Source organism: Aptenodytes patagonicus, chromosome 1 (assembly GCF_965638725.1).
Source record: "Aptenodytes patagonicus chromosome 1, bAptPat1.pri.cur, whole genome shotgun sequence".
Classification (NCBI taxonomy): domain Eukaryota; kingdom Metazoa; phylum Chordata; class Aves; order Sphenisciformes; family Spheniscidae; genus Aptenodytes; species Aptenodytes patagonicus.
Window position 1 is genome coordinate 22,916,653 of NC_134949.1, and position 23,451 is coordinate 22,940,103.

A 23,451-nucleotide genomic window follows, 5' to 3' on the forward strand; every position below is an offset into this window, starting at 1 on the left:
CAGGATCAGCCTGTCTGGGATATGAAAACTTGCTTCTACAAAAACAAATTAATGAAGATCAGCACCATGGATTAGAGCACATAAAGAGTGAAAGATGCTACACAGAAGTCCGTTGAAGCATCTGCCAGATACAATCACTCGTTTTTCAAGAGTAGCAGACCAAATATCCATAAAAATAGGTAGGAAGACTTTTTAAAATAAATGCCTTCATATGAAAGATCAATGTTTCATATTGAAAAATTTAATGGACAACTCCTGGCAAACATTTAACTTCAATACGGTGCAGACTCAACAGCTGCTGCTGGAATGGAGCGGCTATTGTGCAATTCTGGTTTTTGGAAGGAAAAGGATGCCGAAACCTGCACCAGATGCCCTGCATTCCCCAACCAAGAGTACATTTAGCATATCCAGTTTAACACCACACAAATGATGTGGAAACCACCAAGAATCTGCAGAGGTTTGTCAAACAGAAAGTAGGCATCTAACCAAGAATAGCCCCAGCAGAGCAGACACGGCCAAGGTCGTTCTGGTCTGCAGCCAGAATCCTCAGTACCTAGAAATAATAACTTGGTAAGACAGTGTCCCTGAATCAGCTGGGGCAAGAGCCTGCTGTTCCAGGAAAACTGCTTGGGAAAATCCTCCTTAAAGAAATCACTATGCATGGAGGGGGGGAAAAAAAGAAACAACCTCACATTACCCTCACTGTTGAGCAAATACATCGTGTGATCCAAAACATGTCAGCTAGCCACCGAAAAGCCTAGCTGAGCTGGTGCCTTGAGGTGAAATTCAGCTTGGTTAAGTTCATACAGAGCATGTGTATCTGCAGCTTACTTGCTTTGGAGGCTAAGGGTGTTCATCAGTGTGTAAAGGTGCTGAAGGAAAGAAATGGCAGCCCTGCCACGTGGTTCTTCAAAAGAAATGCTGTAGCAGTCGGCAAATTCAGGGCTCATCTAAACTCAAACAGCTTCTCTAGGCAGTCTAGAGTTTCCTTTGAAGTATAAATCTACAAGCACATATGGTCCTGGAGCATATCCACACACATTCACCAGAAGGCAATGAGAGTGGATGGAATACATAAGACTACCCTAAGAAAGGGAGTAGGAAGAAGAGAGAATAAAAATCCTGGCATAAACAAACAGCTGCTATTTCTAGCCCTTCTGGCTGAATCCCTCCTCCACCCCAATGCCACTCTGCAAGATGCCTTGTTCAACTTAAGAGACAACTGGAGAAATAAAAGCACAAGAGTGCACACTTTCACAACCCAATTATGACCACTTACAAACACACTGTAAGTCTATTCACTGCTTAACACACCAGGTACAGCCAGCAAATGCATTTGCTCAGTGTGTACCCAACGTAGCTTGATATTCTCTATGTAGCTTAAGCGTGCACATTCAAGCAATAAAAAAATTAAATAAACCAAGTCTGGATTAGACTCAGTCCACAATAGCAAGGAAAAAAGAATAATTATTGACAGTGGCTTGGTTAAGCTTTGAAAAGCTTAACAGAAAAGAATTTTTCCATAATTGCCATGTCTAACCTTTTATCCAAGCTCAGTGGGTACATTACCTCAGTCAGCAGGAAGTTTAGCCACTCCACATGAAATTAATAACGTTTATGGGCTGACCCATCGCCCACAGCCTTCTCAAAGCTTTTTAGAACAAGAGCTATGAGGATGTTTCTGTTCTTCCATCAGGAAACGGTCCATACCACACTTAGCTGCTTAAAACAAAACAAAACAACTGCCTCTCCCTCCTTCAGCAGGCAGCAGTCCCTGAAGACCGAGCCTCCCTCTTACACGTTCTCAGGAGTAAATTAACCTTACCTACTAATTACAGGAATAAAAACAAGCTTCTCAGCAGCGGCGTATCCCATCTGCTGACCCGCCAGTACCTCACAGGGTGGCAGCTCCCGCACCATCAAGGTATTCCTCTTCTCTCGCCCTGCCACCCCAAGGAGAGCCCCATGCCCCAAACTGGGAGCTTCCCTGCTGGCCTTGCCACAGCTACCCCCTGTGCTTGCAGACACGAGTCAGCCCTTACGTCTCTCCATCCCGTCCACCCACCCACCTGCAGAACAGGGCTCGCCGATGTTGAAAGGATGCATTTCAAGTTCGGGTGCTTATAAAATGGCTGTGGAGTGAACCTGTGCACCGAGTGAGAGCTTTCAGCCTGACTTTGCATTCAGGTATATGGAGAACAAGACAAACTAGTATAACCAACGCTGACCCAGTTTCACACTGAAAGGACCAAAACAGACATAAGAAGTTAAAATATATTCCTTAAGAGATGCTGTTCATCTGTTTGGAAACGGCAAGCATGAAATATTTGAGTTTCCATGATAAAATACTGGGTGAGGACCAAATGTAGCAGAAGCAGGTCAGCACCCCAACTTAACAAAATTGTTTTCAAAAACATTAACAGGAATACAGCTCACATGCTTTATAAGTCAGAACTCTCTTCAGTGTCATAGACCAAGAAGAGAACAGGAAAAATCAAGAGGAGGATAAACAAGGCTGGCTGGGAATTGATTGCTGCCTTTGAAATTTTAGTGGAACAGTTGGAGTAAGAAGCTGACTGCAGCTGAACTGAAAAATCACTGTGTGGATAGATTACTCATCTACTGTTAAACCAAATTAAAGTGTTCTTCCCACAGGCAAGGCTGAAGATTTGAGAAAAGCCATAATTTGTAACTCAGAAAAGTTTAGAAGAAAGCTTTGCAAAACCAAAATGAATTTTGTACTTAATGGACATGAAAACAAAGGACAGATAAAACTTCATGTTGCTTGATATGACAGTAAATACTACACAGCATGCAGGATGTGACTGAGCCAAGAAGCTGATGAGCTGTGTCAAAGAAAAGTTCACCTTATCACATCCCACCTACAACCAACCTTCCTTGCCCTGCAAATCACCATTTCAAGCTGTTACATAGTAGCAGAAGCAGAAAAAAAAAGTAGATTTTCAGCAACCCGGACCCTTACCGCAGCCAACATTAGGAAGCGCTATCAATACGAGTTTCAATAGGCGATTCTCCTTAACGGTTTTTGTAATTAGGTAGCAAACTCATCTATCGGAAGCACAAAAAGCGAGCGTGCAAGGCACAGGCCTTTTAGCAAAGTGCCACAGTGATACTTTTGTCCAATTTATTTTCCAGGAGCGATTGCACTTTGGACGGAAGCCCATTTCTAACAATTTATTTTTCATGTCTGGACAAGGCAATATAACTTCTACACAATTTAATCTCTTTGCTAATAGACTTAGCCGTTATAGCTGAAATACACAAGCTTAACAATAAGGCTAAAATACCCAGAATACTTAAATCCGAGAAATGTGTTTGCTGGCTGTAGTTCAGGACAAGAAGAAGCAATTGGCTAAAACGCCGCAGATGGGGAAACTGCGGCGACTGTGGCGAGACCTGCCAAGAGGTTACACTGGACTCCGCACAACTGCCTACAGAAGAACAACTACTCCAAGCAGGGCACAAAAATCGACTACAAAAAAAAAAATCTTTAATTGCCAGTGAAGCTCCCTCAAAGGGCCTGGAAGCACCTGGGCACCCCGACAGCTCGCCTTGGCTCCTTGGGTCAGCGCTACCCTAAAATTACAGGGACGCTGGGCTGAAAGCCCCCGAGGATCATTTTGCCCATCACATTTCCCCACACAGTTGTTTTGTTCTGCTTTCAAGCTGCAGTTCAGTGAACAGGCTGCAATTTACCTCTTCACCCTCACCCTCAAATTTGTTTGGATAAACAGGCTGTCCTTTGTTCCAGGCTGCTACTACATTTACACATTGTATTGTAAATCAGCCGGTACAAAGCAAGGCAGGCCCTTGAATGAAGACACTAGCATTTTTGTTCACAGCAAAATTAAACAAGTAAGAGGCACAGAACTCCATTTATAACCCCAGTCTGGAAACAATTGGTTTTTAAAAGGTGAGAGGTTTTAAAAAGTTTACTAAACAAATCTAGCCAGTTACAGAGTCTATAGAGTCAGCTCACAAACAAGTTCAAAGCTGTATAAATCGCCAAAGCAGTGTTCTGAAGAGAACTTTAAACAGTTTAAAAACTTGCTTCCTCGCTGTTTCAAGGGCCCAAGAAATATTGGCAAATAATTTAGCTTTTACTGAGTACACAAATAGAGAGGAATTATTCACAGAGGAAGGGAATGAACTATTCGCCATGTCTATTAAAGACAAGAGACCTAAATAGCATTGAGGAGTTGCAGGATAAACATCAGGAAAAACCTTACAGTAATAATAGTTGAACAGAGGAATAGACAGCTACGGAGTCTTCCCTGTCAGAGGTCTGGAGAAGAGGTTCAACAAGCATCTGTAACGAACGGCTTAACCACAGATGGTTCTGCCTTACAACAAGAGGAGGGACTCTGTATACAGCCTCTTCAGATCCCTCCCCAAACCCATTTTCCATTATTTTAAATGTTCTTTTAAATAAACTGAGTTTGCTGACACCTCTCCCATGGGTTGATAGTTTGGTACAGCCCAGCAGAAAAGAGATCAAAAGTAATCATTATTTGATAGGTGCCCAGGTTTTCTGGAAAGCTATCATCTCAGTCCCATAACTGAGTATGTATCCACAGTAAGGAAAAAAAAAAAAAAAAAAAAAAAATTTGCGCTGGCTGATCCAAAAGCCAGGAATAAATTGCATCTGATGTTGTCTGCAGCCCAGAAGTGAGGCCCTCTGATGGGATGCTATGGAGAAGCTTCAGCTGGACATATGCAGGATGTCATTCACTGCTGCAGACAGCCCCTGCGTCCTTCATAAACATCAGGCTTAAAAAATTAATCCTAAGTTTCAAACATTAAGTTTGAGTGGCAAAAAAAATTTTTATTCCTTTGATTAATTTAAGAGGGAGAGGGGCAGAAACGTTATGGGTTCGGGTTTAAAAGCTTTTTGCCCTGATTACAAGAAGTATGTTAAAGTAAGAAGTCTTCTACAGACTCCTTTCGGTACATCTACTATCCGTGGTACAGAGAAACTCCACACTTCAGTAGTTTCAGATCAAAAAGAAAAAAATCAGGAGAGAGAAGGCATGCCCCTGTTTGATGTTTCAGAAGCCATCACTGTCCACATTGTAATTTTGACACGATCTGACAGTCCGTGTTTACCCTCAGCAGCAAAAGTGGTACAGGGAAGACGGGTTACAAGTTCCCACTCGTTCTGGTCCCTTCAGAGGCCAGAAAGCATTTGCCGAGCTCGATAAAGAGAAGCTCGACCTCTGCTTCGCCACCAGCCCCAGCAACACTGCAGTCAGCTGCGGTCGTTTCTTCCCTCAGGCCCTCCCCGAGCATAAGAGCCACGACCGAGGTGACTGCCCAAGCCATTGCGCCCTCGGCCACAAAAAAAAAAAAAAAAAAAAAAAAAAAATCCTGATGTGGTCGTGAGCATGGCAACTTCCCCCTGAGACCCTCAGAGCAGCCAGCTCCCGCCAGCGTGAGGGCTGCCCTGTCCTCCAGAGGGGAAGGAGGCAGAGAGGCACCGCCGTGGCTGCTGGGAGCCCTGGGGACCCCACAGCCAAATCCTTCTCCCAAGCACCGCACGTGTCCCTGCCAGGGGAGCTCAGCAGGCTGGCATGATGCCTCCTGCAAGCCAAGTTCAACCCCCAGACCCTGACCAGCTCGTACTGGCCCCTGTGCCCTGCCCCACGCTTCCAGCCCTGCCTCTTGCTAAGCGATCTACCCTTTTTTCCACTTCTCCATCTTCAAACACATCATTAGCAGATTAATCAGCACTGGAGTGCTTCCCCAACCACCAAGCATCACTTGATGACCAGGGCTTTGCCCTCTCTCCTCCCTCTCCTGAGCAGCCCTTCACTTTCTGAGCAGTGTTTCATACAGCGACTCTTTGGTTTCATTCCTTTCACCTGAAGATGCCATAAAACATGGAGAGAGCACCTCGCGGGACAAGCGATGCGCTCACCTGAAGCTGGATCCGTTTCTGCCCTGAGCCAATACAGGCTGTATGGAAATGCTATTCGAGGGAGTGAAAAGAAGCCAACAACCCACAAGCATCTGAGGGTCTGGAAACCCTGTAATTTGTCCCGTGAAGAGAGATTACAGCCCATCCGTCCCGGCCGGAGTACAAAGGAATTCAGAGTGACTTGTGCTCCCCCTCCTCACCTCCCCCAGCCCCCTGCTTAGCCAAATAACTAAAGCAAATACATATAACCGTGTCCCTAACTTGTTGACATAATCTGCCACTTTGCCACCGCTGCAGCCCTCACGGGGGCCCAGGCACTGTGCTTGGGAAACCATACGTTATCTGAAATCATCTCCTGAAATCTGGTGTGACACAGGCTTTTCCTACAGTTTAGTCTGAGCCTGCACTGATGGGCTCTGAGTGCTCCACCACCAAGGTTTATTTTCCTGCTTAGAGATAACGCTGCCGAAACATCTGTAAAACCAAATCCATACACTTTAACATTAAGCCCTCGCACTAAGTATTAAAGGAACACTGCCAGATCAAAGGGACTAATATATATTTTTAATACCCCATTTTAAACTCCCCCTCAGATTATTACCCATGAAAGAGTTTTTAATGTCTATTCTTTGACTTGTGTGTCACCTGCCTGTCCTCCATTTTTGCCCCAGGTACATGACACTTACCAAAGCCCACCCAGAGTTTTACTAAGCTCTGCTCCAAAGACAGCGGTGGTGGAGGTCAGAGGGACCCGCACGTCACCCACACAACCAAGGGCTGGGACAATGCGCACCCATGGCTCCCCCAGACCCGTGGCAAAGGAAAACCGGGAGGCAGATGTCCCGCAGGGAGGGAACACGCTGTGATCCCGGTGGCAGCACCACCCCAACCGCCCACCGCCGGAGCAGACCTCAGTTGTGGACACTGGCTGCTCTTCTGGCAGCCACCTGGGTACGGCCGCTCGCCACCAGCGCAGTATGGGAGTAGGTATTGAAATTTGACAATGACAGGCGACTCACCCTGTCACTTCCCATTTTAGTAATTTCTTATTCTGTCAAGCAGGGGCAAATTTGACCAAAAGGCTCCTAATAGCAAGACCATACTGAGTCCTGAACAAAGAAAAATGTGCTTAAAAGCTCTCGACTAGTATTGCTCTGGTGCACAAAGACAATAAGGAGCTGTAAGAAGCTTTTCTGTCTTATGTGTCTTTGACTATAGGGCAACTAAAAACCGGAGCAAAATCATTTATCAAAAAAACCTCAAAATCAAAACAAATAAATATCCCCCAACAATATCCCTCCAAAGACACAAAGAAATAACTCAGTGCCTTTTTGTGTTCTTAAATAAAGGCGGGCAAGAAGAAAGCGTGGCTGCCCCTGGAAGTGCTGCGAGTGGGAACTCCCAGAGAACAGGACAATAGGGACCTGGCGCCCACGATGCCACCGTCTCAGCCCTGCGCCCAACAAGTTCCTTCAACTACTCTGGGTCTTGGTTTCCACATCTGCAGAGTGGGGATAATAACAGGTCTTTCCATCACAGGGGTGTTACAAAGATCAATTAGTTAATGTCTGAAAAGCGCTTTGAAGATATAGCAGGTGGTGAGTATTATTATGCAAATAACACGATTTAAGAAAATCACAAGTGCTGGATTAATACTAATCCCTTTGATATTTAAAAGACACCATTTTTTCATATTTTAAAGCAGTGAGCGTTTATGCTATAGCTTTCCACGGCTGCTGCAACAACAATTTTTAACCTTTTATTTTCGTACGGCTCAATACGCAAAACTCCTCTGCAGACATCTTCACGAAATTCAACCTCGACTCAAAGCTAGGAGTAGTGGAAGAAATTATGCATGTTGATGAACTGGATAACTAGATCCTATGGAGGAATATTTCTCAGAGGATAGAATGTCACAGGCCTAACTTACTGTAACAAACATTGCAGAGTCTTTCGGTTTTAGGGCTTTTTTTGGCAACACACTAATTTCACGCATAGAGGCATTTGTAAAACAATGTAGCTGCTACCTAATTATGCCATTTTATGTGGTGGAAAGAGTGGAGAATGAGGGAAGGATATGGTTCATTCACTTCTTCCAAGGCTGCATATCTGAATTGTAAAAAATTAAAACAAAATAATTAAAAAAATAATCTAATGTCTAACGACCTCATTTGGTGGTCTCGCAGGAGATCAGGCCATTGCAATGTCTGCTCCAACTTCCAGCAAGTGGCCGCACAACCACTTCTGCTTTAGGTGGACGCAGGGAGGGCAGCGGATGGCCACAAGCCAGCCCAGAAACGCAGCCTGGCTGAAAGCTGGCAACTCGCAATGAGAGACAAACACAAGTCAACAAGAGAGCTGAGGTGGGATCAGGACAAAGAACCTGAGCTGAGCAGCAACGTCAGAAACCAACGAGAGAGCACAGACAAGCCCAGTTGTCCCTCTGGTCTCCTGCCTTGCCTTTGCCAGACCTCTCTGTGAAAGCAAGACATCCCACTCAGCGCCTAAAACCTCCCCGTGCTTCCAGGACTTCCACTGCCACACTCCCTTTCTGTGGGGAAGCCTGTTTCTTGTCTCCTGCACCGTAAAATTTAGTGCAAACCAGCTGGTGCGTTCAGCCTAGGAATCTGTACAATATTGCTGCGGTTAAAGACAGCTTAATATTAACCCCCTCAGGAATGTATGCCTGAAATTGATATTAATGAAACAAGATCAGATATTAATATTCTGTACAGCCAGTTCCTCAAGCTGTGCTGTAGCATCAAATCAAATCTTTTCCCAAGTCAACGTACAAAATACAAATAAAGGATGGCAGGTAGTATTGACATGGGAGGAAGCAGCAGAAGTGTTTTAAAACTTTAGAAGCTCTTAAGTTTGCAGCTATAGGCAGCTACGCTTCCTTTCCTACCACATTTCCCACAGCAGCTATATTAATAGCTATTCAATACAGTAATAGGATCCAAGCTGTACACTTAGTTGTTGGGGCTTTTTTAATCTCCCGGTCAATATTAAAAGCATTTGGACGCTCTTTAGGAGGGAGGAATGATTTTGCACTCCAGGAACAGCGAGGCATTTGCAGCGCTCCCGAGGAATGCCAGTGAAGGATTTCCTTCGCATGTCTCTGCTCGTGATTGATGTTGTGATACTTTATTTTAACCGGACCCAGTTGTACAGATTCACAATTTAATTTTCTTGCGTAGACACGCACTCAGTGTAATCTTAGTGTGTTCTTGTTAGTTGAAGTTATACAATTTATGTCCAATACAGGTCCAAACCACCACCTGAGGGTCATTCTTCAGCCAGGAGGAGAGCCTTGTGGGTCTCCAAGCACAAAGGCCTTTGGACACATGATTTCTACTCCTGGATCTGCCAGGCCTGGGGAATACATCCACAGTTCTGGTCCTGGGCAAATAAGCACAGCCCCATCCTTCACTTTGCTCTCCTGTAAAATGGTAGCCACCTCCTCTCCTGAAAAAGATCTAATGGTGAAGAACAACTCCCAGGTGGGAGGATGAGGCAGCATCATGCTTCTTCCATCTTCACAGGGGATCAAATCCCCCTTTCTTTCTAATCCAAAGGAGAAAGTGAATTTCTCAGGAGTATCTCCTGCCTGCAGGTGGCTTGAGGTATGGTGTATTCAATCTCCACACCTTCAGTTAATTCATCTTTTCTGAATGTTTTGAGTTTGCGCACTACTCACTTGAGGAAAGCAATCTGATTTTCTTGTAATCAGCTATTCAGTTTGAGGTACGTGGGTCCATCTTATTTAAGTAGGCCATAGATATTTATAGCGAAAATTAGAAACAGGAAAAATATTACAGCATTCTCAAAACTTCCACATGTGCAGCCTTGTCACATCAAAGAGGTAAAACCCAACGTAGATGTCACCTAAGGTTTTTTTATCTCTCACTTCACAGAGCCAAATAATATAAAGTGGCTGCAAGGATTGCTCCCATTACCCAGCCTTCCCAGCACTCAGCAATCTGCTGCCAGGTTTCTCCAGATGAAAGGATGAAAAATAAGCATACTGTCCCCACTATACTTAACATATACAGTCTGAAGAAAAAAAGAATCATCTTTAGACGATGAAGAAAAAAAAAAAAGGAGCTATTGTAACTGTGACAGAGAAGTAGGTAAGATATTGCCTTCTGTCTGACCATGGAGCAAGAAGAAAGCTATTCAAACAGCCACTCAGAGGACAAAAAATAAATAAAAATCTGGATTCCTACCTGGTTTGCTGATCTTTGCACAAGGTAAGCCAGGAAGGTACAGTCTGTCCCACTGACTACCGCTGCCTTTTCTTCCCCAGAAGATGGGCAGAGAATGGAAACGGGTATGTACTGAAGAGGAGGTTACTCCGATGATTTGTAGCTCAGCCACAAAGCTTCTGGACTGCTGATCTCCTGGCTTTGGTATGATCTGCATCACATTTGTAATTGTATTTACATGGAGGCTTTAACCTCATTAAGGATTCACAGGTAAAAAGCAGATGCTGAATCATATCTCATAAAGCAGTGTCTGCTTCATGGGGGCTAGGCTAAGCAGAAGGCTACCTCAACTCCTAAACTCTCTTAGGTTTGTAAAGAGGATATTCATAATTTCACTCAGGAAAAAAAGTATATGTCAATTGAGGTGAGGTTTATTTGAACTAAAGAACAAAAAAAGTTATTGTGTGGTTTGGGATGTTTGATCTCATGCTCTGTTGAAGTACAACTATTTAAAAAGAAATTATTCCAGGAACACATCATCCTTACCTTGTGGCTAATATATATGTAAAAAAAAAATATATAAAAAATTTACTCAAGTTGTAATATTTCCTCTCCTTTCAGGTAAACATAAGAGCTTAACATTAAATCTGTATTTAAAAAAAAAAAAAAAAATTGGCTCATGCATTCAAGGGACTATAAGTACAGCCAAACTAGGCCCTTACAGCTGAGTTCACTGCTCTGCACTTGGCACAACTACAACTGAAATATTCCAGAAGACAGAAATGTTACATTTTTTCAGGTGTTTTGAGTTAGCGTTTATGTTACTCAAGGAATTTCTATTAAAAAAACAGCGAGTTTCAAAACCTTCACTTGGGAAACATGAAAGGAAAGTTTTCAGATGACAGAGCATATTTTCCTTTAAAAACACATCAATTGTAACTATAAAATATATTATACATAATACATATACTTTTATATTTTTTTAATATATAAAATATGTAATTTTTTTTTTTTTTTTTATATAACATAGGTCCTATTTCTGAAAAGGAGTAGAGAGCACTCCACGCATATAGCTACTTTCATGAAGTGGTTGAAATGTGTGAAGGAGAACCGCTCTGGGTTATTACAATACCGCCCTTCGAAGCATGCCAAGGGAGTAAAATTGCTAATGAAGGGTCTTCTTTTGGGATGGGGGGACTCCAGCTTTCTATCTGTGCTCCCACACGCATGAGCTTAAAATGGAAGTCGTGTTTGTGCTCATGGCCTCATTAGATTATAACTTGACTGTTGATTTGAATTCCTGCAAGCCTCGTACACTTGGGACCTGCCCTCTCTCATCTGGAGGAGATCACATAATGGTTATTCCTCTCTACAGCCACGCCATCCCCTTGTAGCTGAGTCTCAGGGTCAATAACCTTGGGTCTAGTTTTCACATTTAACAAATTTTCCTATTGCTCAATCGGCAAAACTGTTCAATACCTAGGCTGGAGCTAAATAAGTTCAGCGTTAACCATTTCTTTGTCAACTTTTTAAAGTCACATTTTTTTAATAGCTGCCTACACTTTCTCCTTGCACAAATACACCACGATGGCATCTGCATATCCTATTACAGGTATCGTACCCTGCAACTGCTGTGTACCTGCCATTCCAACATCCAGACTCACGGTTTCTGAATCGAACCTATAAATGGCATGGTATCAGCTGGAAATCCTTCTAAGCTTCCTCCAAGAGCCTAACAGAGGTAAGAATCCTCATATTTAGGTAAAGTCTGCTTCAGAGTTATTTTTTATATGTGAAGAAAATTATCTATGCTTCTTTTCCCCACCCTTGATATTTTGATTTTCTTTCTTTGCTGCAACCAATAAAACACCTTTACGTTCAATACATGAATAGTGGCTATTTTTAAAAGCCTCTCATTTTACAAGGTTTTCCTAAAACTTCTTAAGAAGATGAATGATCTGTGCAATGGCTCCATACATTAAAACGTAACTTGGCTGTACCAATCTCCTTCTCTCATTTTATTCATTACTTAAAGAAGAGCTATGAACCATCCTGGGATGCCTTGCACTATGAGGGTAAGGTCAGAGCTAATTTCCCAATTGCTCTGTTTACTTTGCATACCTTGCGGGCAAAAGTTGGCAAGAAAGGACTGGAAGCTGTTTGCTTTGAAATTATCACTCCATTTACAAGATTCAAGAGCAAAGTCTTCTAAATTGAGGTAAGAGGGAAAAGGAAATGACTATGTGCATGGTTAACACTATGGAGTGTGCTAGCAGTGCAGGGGAGGTCATTAGCTGAGAAAGAAAGCCAATGGGTACCGAGAAAGCTCCCCCAGGAAGTGCATATGGACATGATAGTTAGAGCACCTATAGAGAATAAAGGCACTAGCCAGTTCTATGCAAAACGGCTGTATTCAGTTTAAAGCCACCTGGTATTATTCCCAGTGGAAGTGAAGCTACACAGGGGCACTGCTGCTATTGAAAGCACAAGCTCAACACTAACTTTGTTTGCAAAAGCCTCCTCTTCCCTGGCTAACAGGGCCACCCAGGAGGGGATGGGCAGGAAAGGAAGAGAGCTACAGACACAGGCGGGGCTTGACAACACAAAGAATTTGGCAACAAAATTAGTTTAAGCAGGTCTTGAATCCTTTTTTTTTTTTTTTTTTTTTGGCCCTTGCAGCTTCTCAATCCAACACTGCAAAAGCACGTGTGTTTGCAGGGCCATGCCATGAAACACATCAGAGATGCAGTGAAACTTTTAGATATTTTGTTTCAAAGCCATGTAACTTCATATAATATAGTATAATACCAGATCACCTCTCCTGTCCAGTTCACAGCACAGCTCCACAGAACAGTCGTGGTAGCACAACCAAGCAGCTCCTGGCCAGTGACAGCAGGAACTACTTACAGCAGAGCTGCCACCAAAGGCTTCCTTATCACTGAATGATGGTCTATGCACGCTGCTAACCCACTTGGAACAGAAACGCTCCCCCCTGTGCCAAGTCATCTCATGGAGAGCCTGACGTGAAAGAGCTTTGTAGAAGGCTTTGCTCAAGCCAGGAAAACTGGGGATGCAGGTCTGCTTTTGCATAGGGGCTTTTGGGGAGAGGACGTAGGCTAGTTTAAATAGAGTTAGCAGGTCACCATCCTTCCTGATCAAGGAGGAATGCTGCAGCATCCACTTGCCCTACTTATATATGACAAAAATACCATTAAACTGTATTTTTCATCTGCAGATTCCCCAAAATTCCCCCAAAAGAGACAATGCCAACAAAAAAAAAAAAAAAAAATCAGAGAGAAATGAAATTACTTGCTAAAGGCAGAAGCAAAACCAGAATGCATGAAGTCCCCAGTCAAGAAACCTACAGGACCCCACTGCATACAGTGGATCACATAGATGGCACTCTGGACGCCAAACCTACCCACAAATCAATCCAGACTTCTTGTATTCCAGTAGATACGCCTGTTTGTCTGACTGATGCCACTGAATTGTTAATACGGTGTAGGAGCATCTCAGTTTGGGACAGAGATGCAGCAGCAAACAGCCTGGCCTTGCCAAGTTACTGTACACGAAAGGTATGAGCAAAGTAGAAAAGTCTGTGAGAGGGAGGGAAAGGAAGCAAGTACATAGCCATTTCTGGCCACAAATTTACCAGTCTCTTCTTTTCCCAAGAAGCTGAGTAATAACGCACAGGAACTCTTCAGTGCTGCCTCATTCAAAAGCTCCTCACTTCCAAGGCTGCTAAACCCTCTTCTGATATCAGAATTCCCATTCAAGTATAATTCAAGTAGATTAATTATGCCACAGACAACAGAAAACGCAGGCTGCCTCTTCAAATTATCAGTAGGAGAAAATACCATGAAGAGTTTAGTTTCAAGGATGCTGTTTACATTTACTCACTTATTTTACAGGCCTTGGGATCAAAACGAAAAGATAATAACTAATTGCTACAACTGGGAAAAGTAAATTGGAAAGTCCTTACTGAGTACACCTGTACACAATAATTTGAACAGCGCCGGTATAAGCAGCACAGATTGCAAAAGTGCAGTTAGAGAAGTGGAAAGTGTTACTCTGAGCAATTGAGATACTATGTTTTGATAACTAAGTTACCTTGGAGATGATTCACATGCACAAGTTGCTTAATGTCATTTTACACTACAGGTCCAGGAGGTATAAAAATACACATAAAAATCACTATTAAATCAGACAGTATCCAGGACAATTACAAAGTAAATACATTTGCATGCCGGATTATTGCACTAAATTTGAGGCTGTAATATTTCAACCTAAGCCCAAAGCACATAAACCCCACATGGCCATCTCTTGTCGCGATGCACCAAGCCAACCGCACTGTAGTGCTCTGCAAGAGGACCTCCTCCTTCTCAAGCAAGCAACACGCTGCTTTGGAAGAAGAATCATAGAATCATAGAGGTTGGAAAAGACCTCTAAGATCATCGAGTCCAACCGTCGACCCAACACCACCATGCCCACTAAACCATGTCCCTAAGTGCCTCATCTACTCGTCTTTTAAATACCTCCAGGGATGGGGACTCCACCACTTCCCTGGGCAGCCTGTTCCAATGTTTCACCACTCTTTCAGTAAAGAAATTCTTCCTCACGTCCAATCTCAACCTCCCCTGGCGCAACTTGAGGCCATTTCCTCTCGTCCTATCGCTAGTTACTTGGGAGAAGAGACCGACACCCACCTCGCTACAACCTCCTTTCAGGTAGTTGTAGAGAGCGATGAGGTCTCCCCTCAGCCTCCTTTTCTCCAGGCTAAACAACCCCAGTTCCCTCAGCCGCTCCTCATAAGACTTGTTCTCCAGACCCCTCACCAGCCTCGTTGCCCTTCTCTGGACACGCTCCAGCACCTCAACGTCCTTCTTGTAGTGAGGGGCCCAAAACTGAACACAGTTCAGAAGGGGAGGTTAAAAAAAAAAGGCCCTACTCAGTCCAAATGAGTTCTTAGCCCACCTGAGCAGCACGACTGCCGCTGGCGAAAGTGACTTCTTGGGGCTCAGGCTTCTGTGCAAATAGCTTCCAGGATGAAGTGCCTTTTAATGTGTACTTGTTCCTGCTGGGAGAGATGCAAAAAAGATGCTTCAGAGAAGACATAAGACAAGGAACTGGGCAACATGCACAACCAAAGAGAAATAGCTTGCTCAGTGGGTTTATGGGTATCCTAAGCAAAGAACAATTTTGGAGCTGGCATCTCAAAACAACACAGAAAATTCCTCATTTTCACCTGTATAAATGCAAAAGGGAGAAGACTAAGGAAGGTGAAATCTATTGATTTCACACTGAATACAGCAATTGAAGACTTGAATATGTGTCATAACAGTCAACGAACATCAAATGAACCAGATTTTTAAAACAGGATATCAAAAAATATAGGCCAAATAGATTAAAAATTAGTTAACTGAAAGATCTCAAAAAAGTTGTCATTACTGAGTAACATCACCATGCAACTGCAGTGCTCCTTTTGCAGCTTGCAGTGACTGGAATTATGCTCTGTATTACCTAACTGTTTTATTAGCTACCTGGAAATAAGTAGGTCCTTGGTGGTAAAATTAATGGATTACATGGTTTAGTAGCATGATAAATAAAAATAGAAAGGAAATCACACAGTTATCTCAATTACTTGTCAAGCTGGGCTCATTCCAACCAACACAGTCTTAAGACATCTGAATGCAAATATATGTATCCAGTACAAGGAATGCAGGTAAGGTTTGCAGATCAGAGGACTGTGACCTTAAGAAGCAAGGAAACCTAAAGGAATGCAGAGGTCATCATAGCCTCGCAACTAAGCATCATACTCGGAGCTTCTATTGTTATTAAAAGGGCTAATGCAGTTCATGGATGCAAAATACAACAGTGACTGGAAATACTGAATGGGGTAGGATGGGGTATGCAACAGTAATGAGCCACACTGAAATACTGCACCCAGTCCCACAGTTGATGCTTAAAAAAAGATGTTGAAAATTAGAGAACATGCAGAGCAGAGTCGCAAAAACAATTAGCATCTAGAGGGGAAAAAAGCATTATGTATAATCAGATTTTTAAAGATTCAGTCCTCCTGATATGCCACACAGACAACTGACAGCTTACTTGATCATCTCTAAGGAAAAAAATTATCAGCAATAAAAACTGCTTTAATACAGCCATAAGATGACTTAAAAGGGACCAACAGATGCAAGTCAAAAGCGTAGAAGGCTCCTGTTAGAAATGAGATATAAATCTGAACACAGAGGAATGAACAGGAACAAAATTCTTAAAGATGGATTCTCTTTTTCTCAGTATTTTCAGGGTAAGAGATGCTTTAGCCCAAGGGTTTGTTTGGCCCATGAGCAACAGCTGAGTGAGATGGTCAAACAACTGCAGGACTTGACGGTTCCTCTGACCCTAAACTCTGAATGACAGTCGCAAAAAAAAAAACCCAAAAAAACCACCACCCACAAACCCCAAACCAAACAAAAAACAAAACGAAACAAAAAACCGGAAGGGTATTGCCCTGCATTTTCACTAATGCTACTGAACACTGAATTAAATGCACAATGGACTGTGAAATGCTTGCAGATCTTCCCCCAGCTAAATGTCAAACGAAGAGGCCATCTGTTAATAAACATAAACATCACCTCTCTGGAGCTTTATCCAGTGTACTAATAAGTAAACTCATGCCACCATTTAGTGCTACGGGGTTGCCAAGGCAAGTGAAGTCTTTCGGTTTTTCACCTCAACAGCTTGGGTGGGCAGAAGGAGGCCACACCTAGAGCACACGGCAGATATATATTCCTAGTCACGAAGCCAACTTTGTGGTTGTAGAGTTATTGACTCTTGAAATCTTCTTCAAACCACTCACAAAGACACTTTCTGCCCGAGTAAAAGCCTTTCAGAGAAAACCTCCTCCATTTAGCGTGTTTGGGAGGAAAAAGAAATATCCCAAAAGCCACCTGTTTCAATTGCTTTTCTAGGTTTGTAACTTATACCCATAAGTTACATAAGGGTAACTTCTACCCATAAGGGTGATGTGCATGCATCGCAATCTCAACTAGAGTTTACATAGGCTGTTAGTCAGTTCATGAGAGAAAAAGGTCTAGCTGCTGCTGCTGCGAATCAAAATAGCACAGAAAAACTTTTTAAAGCTTTTTCTTTTTAACTATTTACTAATCCCACAAGACTGGAAACAGAAGAAGAGGTTAAACTATTGCTTTCATTGTCTTACAACTCAACAGGCCCAACATTAAGTTTACACCAATTTGTCTCATACCGATGAAATGAACATAGCACATAAATTCAACACACCTTGTGGCAACATATTAAGGAAGGACAAATTAATGGTCTTCTGATGTATTTAAGAGAGAAGCGGCATATTCTGGACTTCCAATCGCAATGAGCATAACCAGATCCATTAAAGGGAAAGGACTAACTATTACAAGCTGAAGGAAACCATTATTAACCATTCCAAGCACCATGTATCTTCAGGAAAGAAGCTTTTATTTGCTGTGTATGCCTAGGCTAAGTCCAAGCAAAAGATTATTAAATTGTCCTTCTGATTCAGAACAGGATACCTCACTTTGTATTTCAGTTGCACCCTTTTTACCAAATCAATGTGTTTTATTTTTTCTGCTCTTTGCTTTCTTCCTATGGTTGAATACATTTGACTAATCACTGTTTTCCCACTGGGCAAACACTGGTTAAAGAACTGGTCCTTCATAAATTCTAAATAGTGAGGCAACTAGGAATGTAAGAGCTCGATCTTCTTTATATACATCTCTTGCATACATCCATCAGAAAAAGGTACTATCTCTTCTTTACCTAGAAGATAAACAAGAGCCCAGGGGAAAAAGATGCGAGGAGTTCACTGCCGAAATTGTACATATTTAAAACACAGTCAATTAGTATAGATAGAAGGTTAAGCTTGAAATCAAGATTTCTCACATTTCTCCTCCAAGAGACCCAGCTATCACCCTAACGATCCCTCTAGACATAGGAAGATTAGCATCAAGTTTATGAGAGCTTCCTTCAATCCAAATCAACATGTAGACCTAATCCAGCTTAACTAGAAATATGCTAGCCAGGTCTATTCAGCAATGAGCATGAATGTACCTTGTTCTAGAAAGGTAAGTTCTGTAACAATTCAGTTGAAGTGCTAAAAATCCCATGGATTTTTATTTAAAGTCATGTTGATCACAGGCAGTTCCTATGTACTTAATCGTGCAGAGTGCTCCCGACAGGTCTACCTGTGCAGGTCCAGCACAGGAGCAGGGGAAGGACAGCTCAGGGGCAAAGTTTCTCCACAGCTTCCTGGTTTGTTGCAGGACTGAGAAGGCTTTTAAACAACTTTAATAGAAAGAAAGAAAGAAAGAAAGATGACATATCTGCAACATAAAGAAAACTGTGACTGTCAAGTAATACAAAATCCATTCACTGCAAATTACCAAAATGCCTCTACTTTTTACCCGTGGCCTTAAATTACTGATGCTAGTTAACAAGAAAAGCAAGTGAAACACTAGAAATAAAGTTTTAATTAGAAAACTAACTTTTTGAAGAAGACACACTTTGATTGAATAAATCAAAACTACTAATTTCACTTGTTTCCAGGATCACAAAGCTGTTTGCCCAAAGGCAGGCGGTGGAAGAGGGCATGTCGAAAATGATCCCAGAAAGGCAGAAACTTGGAAGCTAACCACAAAGGTGGGGCAAGGTTGGAAGCGCCTCAGAAGGCGCTGGGCGGACTCTGTCCGCTGGCGAGTGCTGAGGCTCCCAAGCCCAGGGAGCTCAGCACGGAGCTAATCATCAATCTGCACCGGCTCCAGCTCCCAGAAGCCAAATTCCAAAGAGAAACTGAGCGTCCCAACGAGCACGTGGCTGGTGACCACAGCTCTGCTGACACGTTCCTGGGGACAAACTCTGCCCCGTGTGACGGCAGCCTCAGACTGAGCAATCGAGCAGGGGCTGGTCATCAAGTTAGCTCCGGGGTTTTTTTTAATCATTGTTACTAACGTTTGTTAAGCACTGGCACTTCTGGACATTACATCAACAAGTCAGTCTTCCCTCAACCATCTGAGAAGGAAAGAAACTTAGAGAGATCCAAAAGTTATGTATTACCAGAGACTTCACTGCAGAGACAGAAACTGAGAAATACTGGATTTTAACAGATGAACAAATTACTATCTGCCTAGAGAAAATAGGTCCTAACCACGCAAGGTCCCCTGAACAGATCTCCAGTCTGCCCTGCTGCTCCAGGGCGTGGGCAAGCACATGCCCTCTTCCTCCTCCATCCATCCTCTGGAGCCTCCAGGGGCAAGGACTCCATGGCCTCTTTTTATATGTAGACAGTTAGACAGCTTTTTGTAACACTAAGTTGCTGACCGTTAGATAAAATGGCTATCTTCAACTTCTTATTTCCACTTTGTCTACGTGAGTTTTGACCAAGCAAAGAGTAGGTTAAACCACTTGCTATCCAAATATTGTTTTGTTTTGTTTTTTTTTTTTTTTAAAACAGACACCCCCTCAGTGACTTACTCAAGCTGTGTTGTTTTACATTTTTTTTTTAAGAAGGATTAACAGACCAATGTCAAGTCCAAGCCAGCCTCATACTGAAATAAAACTCTTAAAGTAATACTCCACTAATTCTAGTTACCCCTGGCTTTATTATAGCTAATAATAGTTTTCTTTTTTTCTTTTATTCTAATGGTAGCCATATAAATAGAAGAGGACCCCCCCACTATAAAACCGAGCTTCACAACTTCCCGTGGTGCATGAGAAAACCTGCAAGAAAAGCCAAAATAAATATCCACTACTGAGTTGAACAAAAAGATGAAGTAGTAGGAGGAACACCACATTGGGGTTGTTTGTTTACTTAATTCCATCTTAATTATTTAGACTCTCATCTCACTAACAGCTGTGCAGGTGCTAACTTTACTTCAAGAAGGACCTACAGTTTTTGTTTGCATAAATCAAGTACGTTTAATCAAGTGCACATTAGCTCATCAACACATTGGATCTGATGAGGAATTGCATAAGTGACAATGCCAAGCTATTTTGGTGAATATTCATTATATCTCTGCAGAACAGTCTGACTGGAGGAAAGTGAGAACAAAATGACAGTAGAAGAACGGTAGCAATTACTTTACTAGCAGTTAACGTTGCCATTAACTGCTTGCTGGCAAGAGCTTAAAGTTGCAAACCCCAATTTAAGCTTGTTACCTTAATTCTACAATTGTAATTCAATATTCAGAATGTGACAGTAGTGTAATAAATATCTTCACTCAGTGCTTCATACAATAAATAATTTAAAAGTGTATGAAAAGTTCCAAATTATAGCCGTTACAGAAATACAAATGCTTAGTATTACATCTTCATAAAAATAAATAAATGTGCAAACCATTTTCTCAAAACCAAGCCAGAATCCAAATCCGTTAGCAACAAGTCACTGGAATTTTTTTGTTCTTAATAGGCATTCATGAAGACATCTCCCTTCAAATCGTAATTTGTTCTTAGGGAGCTTCTGCATGCAAGGCAAACAGCTCCCAGTTTTGTAAAGCTATTTAAAGCCTTTATCCCACTTCCAACATCTGTAGGAAAATTCAGGCAGAAGAGGGCTGTGCCCTTAGTGAGGATATTTTACGTAATAGGTCTTTAAGTTAGATGGACAAAGCAAGATTTGGCTAAAAGAAAAAACCCTCGTTCACTTGCTAATTCCCAGAATGGATGAAGGAGGAGGAGAGGACGAGGAGGGCTGTTCGGGTGCACCGTCTGCTATGTCCTTCTGAAACCCAGAACCCCACATGCTATGACTGACCAACCGAGAAGGTCATGCAACCTCTTCTTGTGCAGAGCTGCCTCCCGCTACCACTGCCCACCGAGACACGGTACGAGGTAGTTCGCTGGAGTCACACTTGCTATTTCAGAAGAACGTAGGTGCTTCGGGGCTCTGGTTCATAATTGCAGCTCGATTTAGCTGACCCCAGCTGTTTGCCTTGTCCCTCTGCCAGGGCAGAGACGAACAGGAGGCTCGTGCTACTGGACTTCACATTACACACTAACATGAACAGCCATAAAACGCAGTTTACATTCATATGCCAGGCTGTAAACTCTGGCAGACTCAAAGTCCAATAGGAAACAAGTCTGAATGGCAGAGTAACCTCTGGCAAAGGGACAGAATGAACAGCTGGATGTTTCAGCTCCTGGAGTGTGTCAGAGTCACAAGTGTATTTATTGTGCTATCCTTCCCACGTCGTTGACAATCCAAGGGTATTAAAGAAGTCTGATTATCAAAACTGTTGTAACAGACTATCATGAGCATCCAAAGCTTCAGGTACATGTTTCGGGGGTTCGTTTTACTACAAAACACAGCTTCTTACAGTTATATCAGACCATTTAAAAAGCTTTTGGTACCAGAAGCCGCCATTCAAACTCCCTTCCCGAACACTGCCACCATTTACTTTCTGTACTGGCTTAAGTAATATATTCTAAGATCATTTTCTACTTCACGTGCAATCAGCCTAGGTTCCCACCAGCGCTTCAGACCCACAAGTATTCAAGGCAAGGAGGACAAGCCACGCCAGGCTCGGAAGCAGACTTCCTCCCTTTTGTTTTGGCTGGAAGCGCGCTCTGTTCTGGCTTTTCCATGGCAGGCGGCAGTCCCCCATACCCAAGCGCACCGGATCTGTCTCGCAACCCAAGAGGCAGGCTGGGCATTAAGCGCCAGCCCAACGTGCATATGTAATCTCACTGCCTAACTCACAGCGAATGGGTCACCCAGCTGATTTGCCTACAGCGTGGTACACAACCCCACTCCTGCAAAGCCAGTTACATATTTCAAGCTTTGGAAAGGATAAAAAAGAGAATTTTCAGCCCATCTTTGGGGTTGACGCCTTCAGAAAAGAACTGCAAAGCAAGCTGAAGCCAATCCTAGGTACATAGCAGCAGCCTATTACTTACCACCCTTTGCTTCCTTCTAGATTCCATTGTAATGAGAACATAAACAGTAAAATAAGCATAAATCTCCCTCGAATGAATTACCTATTCAGAGTTCCCTCTGGTGTTCAATAAGCTAATCATCACATTCAAGGTAACAGCGTTAGTTACAAAAGCGTCAAGTTCCTTCACAAGCAAGTTATCATTCGATCACGAGCTCAGCGATGGGGACAGGACTGTAGTGTTGTAATTCACGGACAACAAAGGCAATGCTATTTTCCATGAGATTTCAGAGACGCGATAAACTTACACTTCCTTCTTTGTATGTTCACCCGAGTGTCTGACTAACCCAGAAAGGACCCAAATCGCTATTGATGCCTTCTGTCTCCGGGTGTCACCGAGACTGACGCAGTCTTGGAGAAGGCAAAGTCACAGGTACAGCCCAGCTAAACAAGGAAGGCAGAGGTGTTCTGCAGCTCCCGAATAACTATGCCTTGAGTCACAAGCCTTTCCAGCGCTTTCATTCGCCTGCACGAAACACGAGCACAGTACAGTATATCTAATTAACAGTTTGGAAAGAAAGTTTAAAGCTGCCTCTGCGAAGAGACAAAACGCGTTTGCAGGAAAACCCGAACGAGCTCCCGAGCCGGCGGGGTGAAGGCGGAGCGCGGGGCCGGCGCCGGGCCAGGGCGAGCCGCGACACCGGGGCTGCTGACCCCAGCCGCGCCGCGGGGATTGCGAAACTCCCGGGAAGAGCAACCAGCCCCCACCCAGCGGGGCTGCGCTCCGGCGGCGGCGGGCAGCGGAGGGAGCTCCGCCGGGCACCGGCGCTCCCCGGCTGCCGGGCGGGAGGAGCCGCCGCCCCGCGCCTCCCCTCGGCCCTGCGCGGCGGCTCGGGAAAGGCGCTCAGAGTCCGGAGCCGCCGCTTGGGAGCCCCTTAACCAAAACCATCTGGGGCGCGGGCAGCGCGGCGGAAGCCCCCCCCCGGCCCGCCCCGCGGCCTCTCCAGCCCGGGGGCCGCCGCCGAGGAGGGGGGAAGTTGCTCTGCCCGCGATTCAGCAGCTCCCGAGCGGGGGGAAGACGGGGGGGGGGACCTCGCGGCGAAATCCGCCCCCCCAGCCCCATCCCGCGGCGCGCAGCGGCAGGGTTGGGGGCTGCGTTACCTTCAACAGGTGCAGGCGCCGGCGGGAGAGAGCCCCGCGGGCGCGGACCGTCCGAGTTGCCCGAGCGGGAGCGGCGGCGCCCGGGAGCCCGGGGCGGGCGGCGGCGGGCTGGGCAGAGGCGCTACGGCAGCCCCCGGCGGCCGCCCATGCTCCCGGCGGGCCCCGCCGCCGCCACAGCAGCCGGAGTCAGCGCGAAGGCGGCAGCGGCTGCGGCCACCTC

At 44.0% G+C, this 23,451-nt stretch overlaps 1 protein-coding gene across 10 annotated transcripts in view; it reads right to left on the reverse strand.

The window, feature by feature from the left end:
* Window positions 1-23,451, reverse strand: part of PLXNB2 (plexin B2) — a 273,164-nt gene that overhangs the window by 249,507 nt on the left and 206 nt on the right. For 3 of the 10 annotated variants that reach the window (XM_076329495.1, XM_076329595.1, XM_076329537.1), the window contains exon 2: window positions 15,121-15,223. The exons of 1 other annotated variant lie outside the window; for it this stretch is intronic. The gene's annotated coding sequence lies outside the window, so the exon portion shown is untranslated. Of the gene's footprint in view, window positions 1-15,120; window positions 15,224-22,378; window positions 22,597-23,231; window positions 23,303-23,451 lie in introns of those variants that run through there. 6 more of the 10 variants (XM_076329513.1, XM_076329504.1, XM_076329521.1 and 3 more) reach the window with 6 other exon arrangements.